The following is a 13932-nucleotide window of genomic DNA, read 5'->3' as shown; positions in this document are numbered from 1 at the left end:
CAGAACATATCAAATACTAACAACAGTGTTACCATGGCTACCTTTTCTTACTTCACCTTGACCTGTGTGACCTTTGACCTGAGCAAACAACTTAAACTTAATTGGTTATAAATCTAAAACGTGTACATGGTGTATGGCCGAGAGCATGAAGAGCAAAGTCAACAAGCAGCCACAAAGACAATTTCAGATAAAGCCCCCAAATAACTCCAACGCTAACCATGAGAAATATTGAATTACATGTTTTTCTTTTTCACTGGGAGAGATAAAAATGTAATCAAGATAAAAAAATGATGTTATTTTTCACATAATTTGAGATTTTCATGTATCAGTCACAAAACCATGGCAACTGTACAGATGTGTGTATCAATTGCATTCTTAATCCAAACAGTGAATGAGTGAATGAGTTTGGTTTAATGCCTCTTTGAACACTATTCCAGTTATTCCCGGTGTGTCAGCTTGATGTGGGAGGAAGCCTGAAGTGATGCAGGTCTCAAATGTTTACCACTTTGGTGAAACCCAAGAACACAGGTATGGTGCTGACAAACTTTAAATCATAATCAAAGAGAACCGGGATTCGAACCCAAGAGCATCTCATTTCTACATCACGAATTGTGGCGCCTTAGACGACAGGGCCACCCATGCCCTCTACTGAGTAAGTGAGTGAGTGAGTTTGGTTTTACGCCGCTTTAAGCAATATTCCATCAATATAAAGTGAGTGAGTGAGTGAGTTTGGTTTTACGCCGCTTTTAGCAATATTCCATCAATATAAAGTGAGTGAGTGAGTTTGGTTTTACGCCGCTTTTAGCAATATTCCATCAATATAAAGTGAGTGAGTGAGTTTGGTTTTACGCCGCTTTTAGCAATATTCCATCAATATAAAGTGAGTGAGTGAGTGATTATGGTTTTACGCCGCTTTTAGCAATATTCCATCAATATAAAGTGAGTGAGTGAGTGAGTTTGGTTTTACGCCGCTTTAAGCAATATTCCAGCAATATAAAGTGAGTGAGTGAGTGAGTTTGGTTTTACGCCGCTTTTAGCAATATTCCATCAATATAAAGTGAGTGAGTGAGTGAGTTTGGTTTTACGCCGCTTTTAGCAATATTCCAGCAATATAAAGTGAGTGAGTGAGTTTGGTTTTACGCCGCTTTTAGCAATATTCCATCAATATAAAGTGAGTGAGTGAGTGAGTATGGTTTTACGCCGCTTTTAGCAATATTCCAGCAATATCACGGCGGGGGACACCAGAAATGGGCTTCACACATTGTACCCATGTCGGGATTCGAACCCGGGTCTTCAGCGTGACGAGCGAACGCTTTAACCACTAAGCTACCCGACCGCCCCCATCAATATCAAGGCAGGGGACACCAGAAATGGGCTTTACACATTGTACCCATGTGGACTACTGTATGAGGGAGTGGCCACAATATACAGGTGAGTGACTGGTGCTTACATTCCAGTTATCACACGCTGCCTGTTAAATATCAAGTGTGGGTCAGGCAAACATGTGGTTGATGGTATGAGGATTGGAATACGACGACACACAAGTCACACATTTACGCAAATCCTTCAATAAGCACGAGACACCGAGGATCTACTCTGCCCCAGGATGTCCACAAGGTAATCAGAATAATCAAAATGGTCCACACGATGACCAGCCAGCAGACCAGTGCGTCTGATTGGCTCCAGTTATCACACCTCACAGAGCTGCAACTATTTACTTCACAATTGGACACTTCCCAGTTCATCAGGGACCAGCTAAGGCTGTCTGGATGTAGACTTGACGCAGTAGACTTGATGGGGGTTTATTAGATGACACGATCAGGATTACACCGGGTCCATTTCGAATCAAAGTAAATTTGAGCCAAGTCAACAAATTTCGTGTTGAATGACGCCAAGCCTAAATCTTCCTTACTGGTGCACGGTGATTTAAAGCGATCTATAACCAGGACATTCTGTGCATGTTCCGATGGAGAAATAGTTTGTCTACAAACTCAACTGAATGTATTTTTATGACTTTCTTAAGTGTTTAAGTTATACCTGAGCATCCAACCATGCTGAAGAGTTTGAAAGAACCATTGTGTGCGCACTGGTCGGCGCAATCTCACACCCAAACAAGTGCTTAGCAAATATGTCATTTGCAACCAAGTAGACCACTTCATAGTACCCTGCAGTATTTACACACACTTCAAGTGAGAATTTCAATGAAGCAGTTTTAGACAACAGCTGCAATGGGTCTTACCTTTGCTAAATTGTATGAGGCAGGGGAATAAATGTCACATTTTGAAATTTGCATGGTCATAAGCATAAGTGAGTGACAGTGATATTGGAAATTATTTTGAGTAGGCAAGAGCGATTTTGAAAGTGATGAGAGGTGAAGTGAAACAGGGTTTAACGGCGCATTTAAGATTATTGCACTTATTATGGTGATGTGCATGCACTTGTGTCTGAGGGGTGTCTGTCTGTCTGTCACTTCTTGTTTTGACCCTAAAAGTACTGAGCGCCAGGCAGGGTAACAACAAGTATCTGGGCAGATGTCTACCACTAGACCCAGAGGTGAGTGATGGCGATTACGAGTGAGTGAGGCAAGTGATAGGATATATTTTTAGTGTGTGTAAGGGTTTGAGTCAGTACTCTTTGGGGCAGCACCGGCCATCAAGTCTGATACAGTATACCCTGACTGATTGACAGACCCTGCCAACAGGGTACTCTATCAGGCAGCACCGGCCATCAAGTCTGACACAGTAAACCCTGACTGATTCACAGCCCCTGCCAACAGGGTACTCTATGGGGCAGCACCGGCCATCAAGTCTGATACAGTAAACCCTGACTGACTGACAGCCCCTCCAACAGGGTACTCTATCGGGCAGCATCGACCATCAAGTCTGATACAGTAAACCCTGACTGATTGACAGCCCCTGCCAACAGGGTACTCTATGGGGCAGCACCGGCCATCAAGTCTGACACAGTAAACCCTGACTGATTGACAGCCCCTGCCAACAGGGTACTCTATGGGGCAGCACCGGCCATCAAGTCTGATACAGTAAACCCTGACTGACTGACAGCCCCTCCAACAGGGTACTCTATCGGGCAGCACCGGCCATCAAGTCTGACACAGTAAACCCTGACTGATTGACAGCCCCTGCCAACAGGGTACTCTATGGGGCAGCACCGGCCATCAAGTCTGATACAGTAAACCCTGACTGATTGACAGCCCCTGCCAACAGGGTACTCTATGGGGCAGCACCGGCCATCAAGTCTAATACAGTAAACCCTGACTGACTGACAGCCCCTCCAACAGGGTACTCTATCGGGCAGCACCGGCCATCAAGTCTGACACAGTAAACCCTGACTGATTGACAGCCCCTACCAACAGGGTACTCTATGGGGCAGCACCGGCCATCAAGTCTGATACAGTAAACCCTGACTGATTGACAGCCCCTGCCAACAGGGTACTCTATCGGGCAGCACCGGCCATCACGTCTGATACAGTAAACCCTGACTGACTGACAGTCCCTGCTAACAGGGTACTCTATGGGGCAGCACCGGCCATCAAGTCTGATACAGTAAACCCTGACTGATTGACAGCCCCTGCCAACAGGGTACTCTATCGGGCAGCACCGGCCATCACGTCTGATACAGTAAACCCTGACTGACTGACAGTCCCTGCTAACAGGGTACTCTATGAGGCAGCACCGGCCATCAAGTCTGATACAGTAAACCCTGACTGATTGACAGTCCCTGCTAACAGGGTACTCTATGGGGCAGCATCGGCCATCAAGTCTGATACAGTATACCCTGACTGATTCACAGCCCCTCCAACAGGGTACTCTATCGGGTAGCATCGGCCATCAAGTCTGATACAGTAAACCCTGACTGATTGACAGTCCCTGCTAACAGGGTACTCTATGGGGCAGCATCGGCCATCAAGTCTGATACAGTAAACCCTGACTGATTGACAGCCCCTGCCAACAGGGTACTCTATCGGGCAGCATCGGCCATCAAGTCTGATACAATATACCCAGACTGATTCACAGCCCCTGCCAACAGGGTACTCTATGGGGCAGCATCGGCCATCAAGTCTGACACAGTAAACCCTGACTGACTGACAGCCCCTCCAACAGGGTACTCTATCGGGCAGCACCGGCCATCACGTCAGATACAGTAAACCCTGACTGACTGACTTGAAAGAACACAAAAATCATTTGATTCTTTCATATTACAATAGTTAATCTGTCATGCCTTCACCAATTAACTGTAGTAATATGAAAATATTCGGTGTTCCTCAACTTCTTTTGAGTAGCATAACATCAACATGAAGACTTAATATCTTGATCTGGTTCACACATCGAGCGCTTAGCTAATAGAAATTCCCATTATGTCTGGCGGCTAAAACAGATCCATCAGAATATATACTTAATTACCTGCCTTGGCCAAAACTGGCTGTCAAAGATAGGGAGGTACTAAAATAAGCCTCATTACACACTGTAGCAAATGGTATCAACAAACAGGATAAAATCCCAGATGTTCCATCAGCTGATCGGATGATATAGCCACATTAACCTAGGAAAATATAGAACATAACCGATGTTATATAAAACAATATCGTCATACAGTTATTATTTTTTTTTATAATTTAAAAGGAAATTATTTTTTTTAATGGCATTCCAAATAATATGTATTCATACAATTATAAACATGACTAAGCAAGGACAGATTATCAGCTTTGTTAAATAACATCTTATGTCATATTGAATTATTTATGAATTGACTTCAACCTAAAAACCTGTGCAAACATTTTTTAATCCATCAATAACTACAAAAATAATGTTGTCACTTCTAATAAATAATATGTCAACATTGAAAACTCACAAAATGTAGACAACAATATGAAATCAGTGTCTTCGTTCAGCACACAAATGCAACAAATCCCACACTCATTCTATTATAAGCCAATCAGAAAACAGTAGACTGTTAGTAGGAGTTAGTAGACATAAACAAAATCAGTTTATGGAAAAAAGGCAAAAAATATTGCTTGGTTTGCCAATCAAATGCAGCGGAACCACTTGCAATTTATTTATTTAACAATAATTGCTACAAATACAGTAGTATTACCATGACTACCCACAGAGATCTTTCCACCAAAGCCTGTCTCTACCCTGCAGCTACTATTGACATGATCCTTGTACATGATGAATATTGCTAGTCTAACTTGAGCCTCCAGTCACAGTGCAGGCCGACTTGAGCTGTTTCCATGTCAACTTGACCTGCACAAGACCTGCATACCATCACTACCAACATCTTCCTTCCACCCATGTGCTGTTCGCTGACAAACGCGCGACTCATTGAGTGTCAGTCATGGACTCTCAACAATACAACTCTAAATAAACGCTTTACTTTACATTTTGCTTTAACCGTTGTCCACAAAATGTATTTTTAATTATATGTTTCGAGAGATGTTTGACAAAGATTACCTGGCATTATCACTGTTCAAGTTTTCTATGCATGTATTTGAAGAGAACTCAGGGAGAACACAATAACAGTACTATGATGGATGGAAATTCAACCAAAGAAAGAATCTGGAGGTCACTTGTTTGTCTTGAGAAGAGATGAATCTTTCATTAAACAAACCCAGACAAGATTTCTTTAGATTTCTGATTACATGCCATAATTCTTTCATACTACCATATTTCATCTGCCATGCAATGACAGATCAACAATAGTAATATGAAAGAATAGGGTTTTCTTTACCTTCTTTTGAGTGGTATACCGTATTAAAAGTAATAAGCACCCAGGGCGCTCTCAAAACTAGAAATAAGGGGCTCTTAGAATATTATTTTGGTTGAAAGAGTTGAAAGATAAATTTCGTGGTTTATGCTGACAGCCAGAAATGTTTATGTACAAGAGATGGTGTCTAGCCGGGAGAGCCACATTTCAGAAATGGCTATTGCCGGTAGAGCCACATTTTCAGCTGAGTGCATTTCACCTATTCTAGCGGGTAAGTAATTAATCCGATTACCGATACCTTTATATGAGTGTCCCACATTTTAATTATACTCCTAATTTAATACTCCCAGACTGAGGGAGACTCGATGCACGTATTGCAGTAATGCAGTAATGACATTAAATCCATTATGATATTCATATGCTATTCATATTCATCAATGTAAAGTTTTGATGAATATGTTATATTCATTATAAAAAATGAGAAAACAAGACTTGTTTTGTTATATACGGTAACCTGTTAGAATCACAAAGCATGTTTTGACAGCATAGCCGCAAGAGCCACATTATACAATCACGCAACCATAACCATTGCCGCGAGAGCCACATCAATTTGGGCTATCTATTTTCGAAATGTGGCTTTGCCGGCCTGTAACCCAAGAGACATAATGTTTTCCAGAATATAATTGCCATTAATTAAGGGTGCATATAACATGTATATGCGTATTATACGCGCATAAATAAGTCTTGTGTACATTCATCCATCGGAATTGGGGTTGTTCATTAGCAAATATCGCTGTGGGCGTTTATTACATCTAACACAGTATATGCACGACTGATTAACTATAGAGATATGAAAGAATTGGGAGTTATCTAACATTTTTTGAGTGGTACATAATTTAAAGTTGCAAGGGTAATCTCAGAGAAGAAATCTAGACTTACCAACATACACCTGCTGGGGGTATTTGGTTATTTTTCAATGAGAGACTAGCTGTCTTAAAACCTAATTACATAGAGCGACTATGTATGGCTACCAATGTCCAGGGATGTTTAATTACGATGCCCGACTTGCCTGACCCGTGAAAACAAAGCGCCGGGCAAGTGGGAAAATATATTTTAGTTGCCCTCACGCGAATATGAAAATCAGTGGTATTAACTTTAAAACTTAGAAGATGCACCGTGTGTTTGTCAACTGCAGATGAAGTACCTGACTAGTCATTTTTTCTATTCAGCACATCTTCCATTAGCTGTTGCTTCAGTTTTCTTGTCAAATTAAAGTTTCCTTCTTTTCTCTGATTTAGCAGGACAAGTTGAAAATCAGACTGGACAAGTAGAATTTTTAAGTTCAATTTTTTTGTAATTTTAAAGTAGGAAATTTGGTACTTGAACACCCCTGATGTCAATTCAAGTCCATCCAAACCATATTGCACATCACCCCAAATAAATTATTATTGATTTTTAGAAAAAGGCCTGGGTGATTCCAGGAGGAGGAGATGTTACTCTTAACCTTCTGGGGCCTCACAGGCAGCTTGGGTTGTATACTCCCCAGGGAGCTGAGAATGAAAACTGGGGGAACACTGATCTTTTGATCGGGTAATAATGAAATGACATGAGCATTCACTTGGCGAATGGAATTTGATGCATCATAAATTTACTTTAATGAATTATCATCATCATCATCATCATCATCATCATCATCATCATTATTATAAGTGTCCAGAGACACATGTCTACCTCGAATTGTCAATCTCTACCTTGACTTGTCTATCTCTCCCTTGGCGTGTCTATCTCTCCCTTGTCGTGTCTATCTCTACCTTGGCGTGTCTATCTCTACCTTGGCGTGTCTATCTCTCCCTTGGCGTGTCTATCTCTCCCTTGGCGTGTCTATCTCTACCTTGGCGTGTATCTCTCCCATGGCGTGTCTATCTCTACCTTGGCGTGTCTATCTCTCCCTTGGCGTGTCTATCTCTCCCTTGGCGTGTCTATCTCTCCCTTGGCGTGTCTATATCTACCTTGGCGTGTCTATATCTACAAGTGGTGGGGCGATACACCGACACATCGGTGGACCGCAATATGTTACGTCCCAGTACAAGTATCGATCACAGTCACAAAAAAAGTAAACAATATAGACTCATATACCCTAAATGTTTACTTTAATGAGTTACACCAAACACTAATTAGTAGTGATAAAGTAAATATTTCATCCATTGCACCATACTTGAAACTGCCAACTATAAATCGTAAGAGTGCCAGGTATTTGACTATCCTCTCTATGAAAAATATGGCTCACACGCTACAGATAAGAGCACATACAGGTATCGGGATACGCATCGAATCGTGAACAAGGTATCTTGATATGTATCAGATAGCACAGTTGGTGTGTCGTCCCAGCCCTACCTGGACGTGTCTGCCTCTATCACCGGCCCGGCAACAGTCCGGTACCTGGTGAGCTTACTAGGGCTGCAACGAATACACTATGAGGCGAAATACAATTCATATCACGAATATAGGGAAACGAATACGAATATTAATTCACAAATACAATAACAAGTCAGTAGTTGATGTATTGTTTGTTACGTTCAGTGAAGCAATAACAACAAAATATTTGACATGGTTTGTTAATTATTAATATACTATAAATTTCTATACTGCACTTATCCAGGTGCTAGTATCTGCTCAAATGCGACAATGACCAGTGACCACAATACTGTCAAATTAAATAGTATAAGAGTGTTGTCTTTTGAAGAAATCTATGCATATAATATGTTCTTAAGGATATTTTTATGTAAATATGCGAGTGAATCGTAACAAGGTGATGGGCAAACGAAAGTGCCCAAAGGCCAGGCAATCAATACATGACAGTTACCCATCAACATACAATCAACAAACCCACCTGCATTGATAAAACTCAACCCAGGCGTTGATTGTTTATTGTACCTGCCCAGTCACCTGTAATACACAACTAATTACCTTACCTGATTATTGCACCTGCATACTGTCTGTAACAGACAACCAATCTTCGCTAAGTATAGGCAAAGACTGGGAGGGACTACAATAGACCTCATGTTAGAAACAGTTAAGTTAGTTAGTGCATGGTCAAAGACAAAGGAGCCATGGTTTAAATACAAATGAAACAGTTGATAATCATTACCGATGCTTATCCATGTAATATGGTCAATACCAAGTGACAGTTGACGATCAGAGAAGCGTTGCAATATGGTAGATAACCTGCTGATTACCACAGAAACCATATCAGACAATGGAAAAGGTTAACAAACTGATTATTGTTTTTTTTATTTTACAAATTCATTAATTTCTATAATAACTAATCATGCTAATAAGTCTTGTTTTTCATCACAATCATTTGAAATAAAAAAATTAAAATTACTACCCCATGACATTTTGTAATTATTCCAATGCAATAGTTATCTTAATACCCTTCCAACTGTGAGTGAATGAGTGAGTGAGTGAGGCTTAACGCCGCTTTTAACAGTTATACCTATACCGTGTCAGCCTAATGTGGGAGGAAAGCCTGAAGTGATGCAGGTCTCTGACCACTTTCTGAAACCCACGAGCACGGGTATGGTGCTGACAAACCTAGAAACATAATCGGGTCGATCCATGATTTGAACCCACTATCATAGGTTTCTGTGTGCCCAAGGGATGCAACTCCAGCGAACTGTGGCACCTTAGATGACAGGGCCACCCATGCCTCAATCAGAAAAACATGCAGTGTTCTTGTACACTCTGCAGAAAGGAGCGGTGTTCAACTTTCTTCCACATGGATATATGGTAAATACTATGGCTGCAGCGAATACACTATGAGGCGAATACGATTCATATCACGAATATAGGGTAAAGAATTCGAATATTAATTCACGAATACAAAAACAGGTCAGCAGTTGATGTGCAATTTATTATATTCAGTGAAACAATAACAAAATAAATTACTTGACAAGGTTTGTTAATTATTAACATATTATACATTTATATACTGCACTTATCCAGGTACTAGTACCTGCTCAAATGTGACAGTGACCAGTGACCACATTACTGTCAAACTAAATATTATAAGAGTGTTGTCTTTGAAAGAAATCTATGCATATAATATGTTCTTATGGATATATTTAGGTACAGGGTATGTAAATACACCTGATTGCATATTCATAAATATTCGATTCTATTGGCCACGAATAGCGAATTCAATTCATGAATGGATACGGTTCGATTCACCGAATATGCGAGTGAATAGTAACAGCTCTAGTAAATACTTACTATGGTACACCCCGTGATTGACAGTCAATAATGACGATGATTTCACACTACAACAAGTTTTTGTCACAAAGTGACGAAATGTCCCCTGCCTGTACATATACCATAGTACCAAATATGAAGGCAATCCAGCGATTAGTTCTTGAGATATCGCTGCAACACCGTTTTCCAACTCCAAAAGCAGATTTGCCTGCTGTGGCCTTGAAAATGGGGACAAGGTCACCAAAACCGACTGGGGTCTGCGGTGTCTGTATATACACCACAGTTCCAAATATGAAAACAATCCAGTGTTTAGTTCTTGAGATATCGCGGCAACACCGTTTTCCAACTCCAAATGCAGATTTGCCTGCTGTGACCTTGAAAATGGGGTCAAGGTCACCAAAACCGACTGGTGTCTGCAGAGTCTATATTTACACCATAGTTCCAAATATGAAGACAATCCAGCGTTTAAATCCTGAGATATCGCGGCAACAAACAGGTGGGACGTACGTACGTACGTACGTACGTACGTCAGACAGTTGTGAATACTATATCCCACGCTCCGCGCTTTCGCACAGCGGGGGACAAATAAAAAGCATTCCAGCTGTAGGAGGTGAGGTGAAACGGGGTTCAACGTCTCGTCCAAAATTATTGCACTTATATAGCGACATAGATGCACATGTGTGTGTTTTCTTGTACTAGTCTGGACTAATGTTGATTTTATAGTGCTAGCCCACAGAGATACCATGCTGCAGTTTTAACAAGGATACCCCACTCAGACACAGTATACTGACTCTGAGCCGACCAGTCCTTGTTAAAGCCACTGAAAATGCCAATCGCCAGGCAGGGTAACCACAAGTACCATCTCTTAAAGTCTTTTGGTATGATGTGACTGGGGATCAAAAATAAGTTATCTGTAAAAAAATGTCATGTATTCATGTTCTTCCATCTTCCAAATGCCTATCAAAGACTTCATGCCATGAGTGAGTGAGTGAGCATGGTTTTATGCTGCTTTTACCAATATTCCAGCAATATCATGGCAGGGGACACCAGAAATTGGCTTCACACATTATTCTTATCCTTGTCAGGAATCAAACCCAGGTCTTCCGCGTGACATGCGAACGCTTTAACCACTAGGCTACCTGACCACCCCACTTCATGCTATGACAGATTAATTATAGTAAAATGAAAGAATTAATTTTTGTTGAGTAGTACAGTCAAAAACCGTTGTGTCAGATGTGAACACGTGGGGAAAGGACCTACATAAATACTTCGCATTTTCTGAGAGTCAACAACCAAAAATGATGAATAAAGAAGGAATATGCACGGATCAAGCTTTTACTTCGAGACAACCGTACGTTTGACTCATCAGAGATCGACACAATGGAGTTTCACTGTATATATATTCCCTGTCCTTTGTGAAACTGGACACTGTCTTTTAGCATGTTTAGGGGACAGATTACTCCAGGTGCGACCATGATGACAGGCTGCTACTATGTCTAAACACTGCAAATAGTGCCATGTTTTAACAGTAACACTGTCTCTGTGTAAACAGCTGCTTGATTACTGTACATCATTAACACCAAATGTTGTGTTATGCTGCTGTGAACAATATTCCAGCTACATCACCAACAGTCTCTATATAATCGAGTCTAGTTTTTTCTCCAAAATTGTGTTATTCATTTATGACGCCACTTGTATAGAGATGTGCAGGCACGTGTGTGTGGTTTGGTTTCTGTTAGTGGTAGTCCAGACCCTGCGGTTTTATAGTGCTAGACCACTGGATACGATGCCACAGTTTAACATTGATCCCCAATCAGACACAGCATACTGACTCCCAGCCGACCAGTCTTTGTTTTAACACCTTACTGTAAAGTGCCAGGCAGGGAAACAACAAGTACCATCTTTTCAACAACATTTGGTTTGACATGACGGGGACCAAACCACCAACATCCCGCTCTCCGGGCAGACACTCTATCCACTTACCCATGGAGGAGGTCCCGATACATTATTTTACTGAATCATGACATAATCAGCCAAGCCACACATTGTAAGGTGAAGGTGAGGTGAAATGAGGTTTAACGTCGCGTCCAAGATTATTGCACTTATATAGCGACGCGCATGCACGTGTGTATGGCAGCTTGTACTAGTCCGGACTGATGCCAATTTATAGTGCTAACCCACTGAGATACCATGCGGCAGTTTAGCATAAATACCCTACTCAGACACAGTATACTGACTCCGAGCCAACCAGCCCTTGTTTTAGCCTCTCAATGCCGAGCGCCAGACAGGGTAACAACAAGTACCATCTTTAAACATCTTTTGGTATGACGTGGCCGGGGATCGAACCCAAACCTTCCGCTCTCCAGGCGGACGCTCTACCACTTGACCACGGAGGCGGTCCACACATTGTAAGAACCCAATGCTGAATAGTGGACACAAACAAGTATGAGGAATATTGGTGGCCTTATCTGCCCAGAACCAGTGTCAGAGTGACAAATACTTGTGTAACAGAAAACCATGGGAAATAAAACAAAGACTGCATCATCAATAAAATGCTTGATACCAGAGACCATAAACTTTAATGATCTCTGATACCATGTATACATAATTGTTTGGTCAATATTCCCAAAGCATGTGTCAAACAGTATAGGAATGGATTATAGACTGTTATACAACGACTGCCTGTTACAATGTGTCATATAGTAATATTGTTATAGTACGCAGATCCCCAACAGCTGATACGACTATTGTCCGTGTTACTATAGTACTTATAATGCATTCTATGGTATAACACAAAATGCTACCATAGTATCATTTCCAGTGGATTCACAAGTCAACAAAACATATGCAAGAAGGTGTTTTCCTACTACGGGCTATTTTGGGAGTCAGTCGCACCATACCATTTCAATAAATAATGGCGGCCGCAGAGAGGAAATGTCAAAAGCCTTTAAACTGCATATCGGTCGCAGAGTATAATCCCACAGCCAAACTATAAAACAGAATCGCACGACATGTAAAAAGGAAATACGTACTTACATTTAGTGCCTAGCCGGCAGATAAACTGAAGATGGGCTGTAACTCGGCTTCTAAGAGGTCGTATGCTCCAGGAGTTGGCGATGCTTAGACTGTCGTGCTCCGACGTGTGGGTTAATTGGGTAACAATATAATGACGCTCCAACTATCATTCAATCAAGAGCTTGTGTTAATTACATAATATTCGTCGCGTGCACTGCATATGCACTCGCTGAAAGAAGGACAACAATATACGAATATCCACCTTTGTTTACAATCACCCCCGAGGTCACAGTGAGCAGGTGTTTCTGTATTCCTCCGCCGTTATATAGTGCGTTCTGTCGCACGCATTGCCCAGGTTTAAGTTAAAGAGGTGCTACAGCCTCTACACGTAAACCCTAGGTTGAACAGCTTACTTATAAGTCCCCTTCCGTCTGAAACCGCAATGTCGGCACACGCATGCTAGCTCGGTTCCAATGTATGCGCATTAATTCTTGTCTCTGGAGCCTGATTGGCTCCTGAAAATATGACATCATCGAGATAGTCTCAGGGTTGATATCACACCTCAAGTGATTATTTATATTAGACATATAAAGAAAATTAATGGTGTGTCAGATTTGTCTGATCAAGCGAAAGTCGGATGAATCGAGTAACATGTTAAAATTAAAAAATCTAAGCAGAAATTCGAAACATAAATAATCTGAGATGCATCGTTAACAATGTGTATCAGATCAAGCCTGAAGAAACAAAGATAGAAACGACTAGAAATATATATTTAGAATAAATGCCCAGGTTTAATTCATTTTTACGCGTGATTACATTTTCAAATGAGCATACAGGAAAACTCTATTTTTATTTTCGTCGCCAACCATATACACTGAATATATTGAGGCACCGCCTTGTAGGATACGTGGGTCAATATTTTTTAGGACATCAACTTATTCC

At 41.2% G+C, this 13932-nt stretch overlaps 1 protein-coding gene across 2 annotated transcripts in view; it reads right to left on the bottom strand.

Moving 5' to 3' along the window:
- Positions 1 to 13459, bottom strand: part of LOC139455349 (signal peptide peptidase-like 3) — a 66139-nt gene extending 52680 nt beyond the window's left edge. Inside the window, exon 1 of one of the 2 annotated variants that reach the window (XM_071236906.1) lies at positions 13008 to 13459. The gene's annotated coding sequence lies outside the window, so the exon portion shown is untranslated. The remainder of the gene's footprint in view (positions 1 to 13007) is intronic. The other variant, XM_071236905.1, reaches the window with a different exon arrangement.
- Positions 13460 to 13932: the final 473 nt, after the last annotated feature.

This window comes from Haliotis cracherodii, unplaced genomic scaffold (genome assembly GCF_022045235.1).
Source record: "Haliotis cracherodii isolate W230 unplaced genomic scaffold, xgHalCrac1.p SCAF_11, whole genome shotgun sequence".
NCBI classification, from domain to species: Eukaryota; Metazoa; Mollusca; class Gastropoda; order Lepetellida; family Haliotidae; genus Haliotis; species Haliotis cracherodii.
Note: the sequence above shows the minus strand (reverse complement) of the source record. Positions and strands in the feature narration are given on the sequence as shown.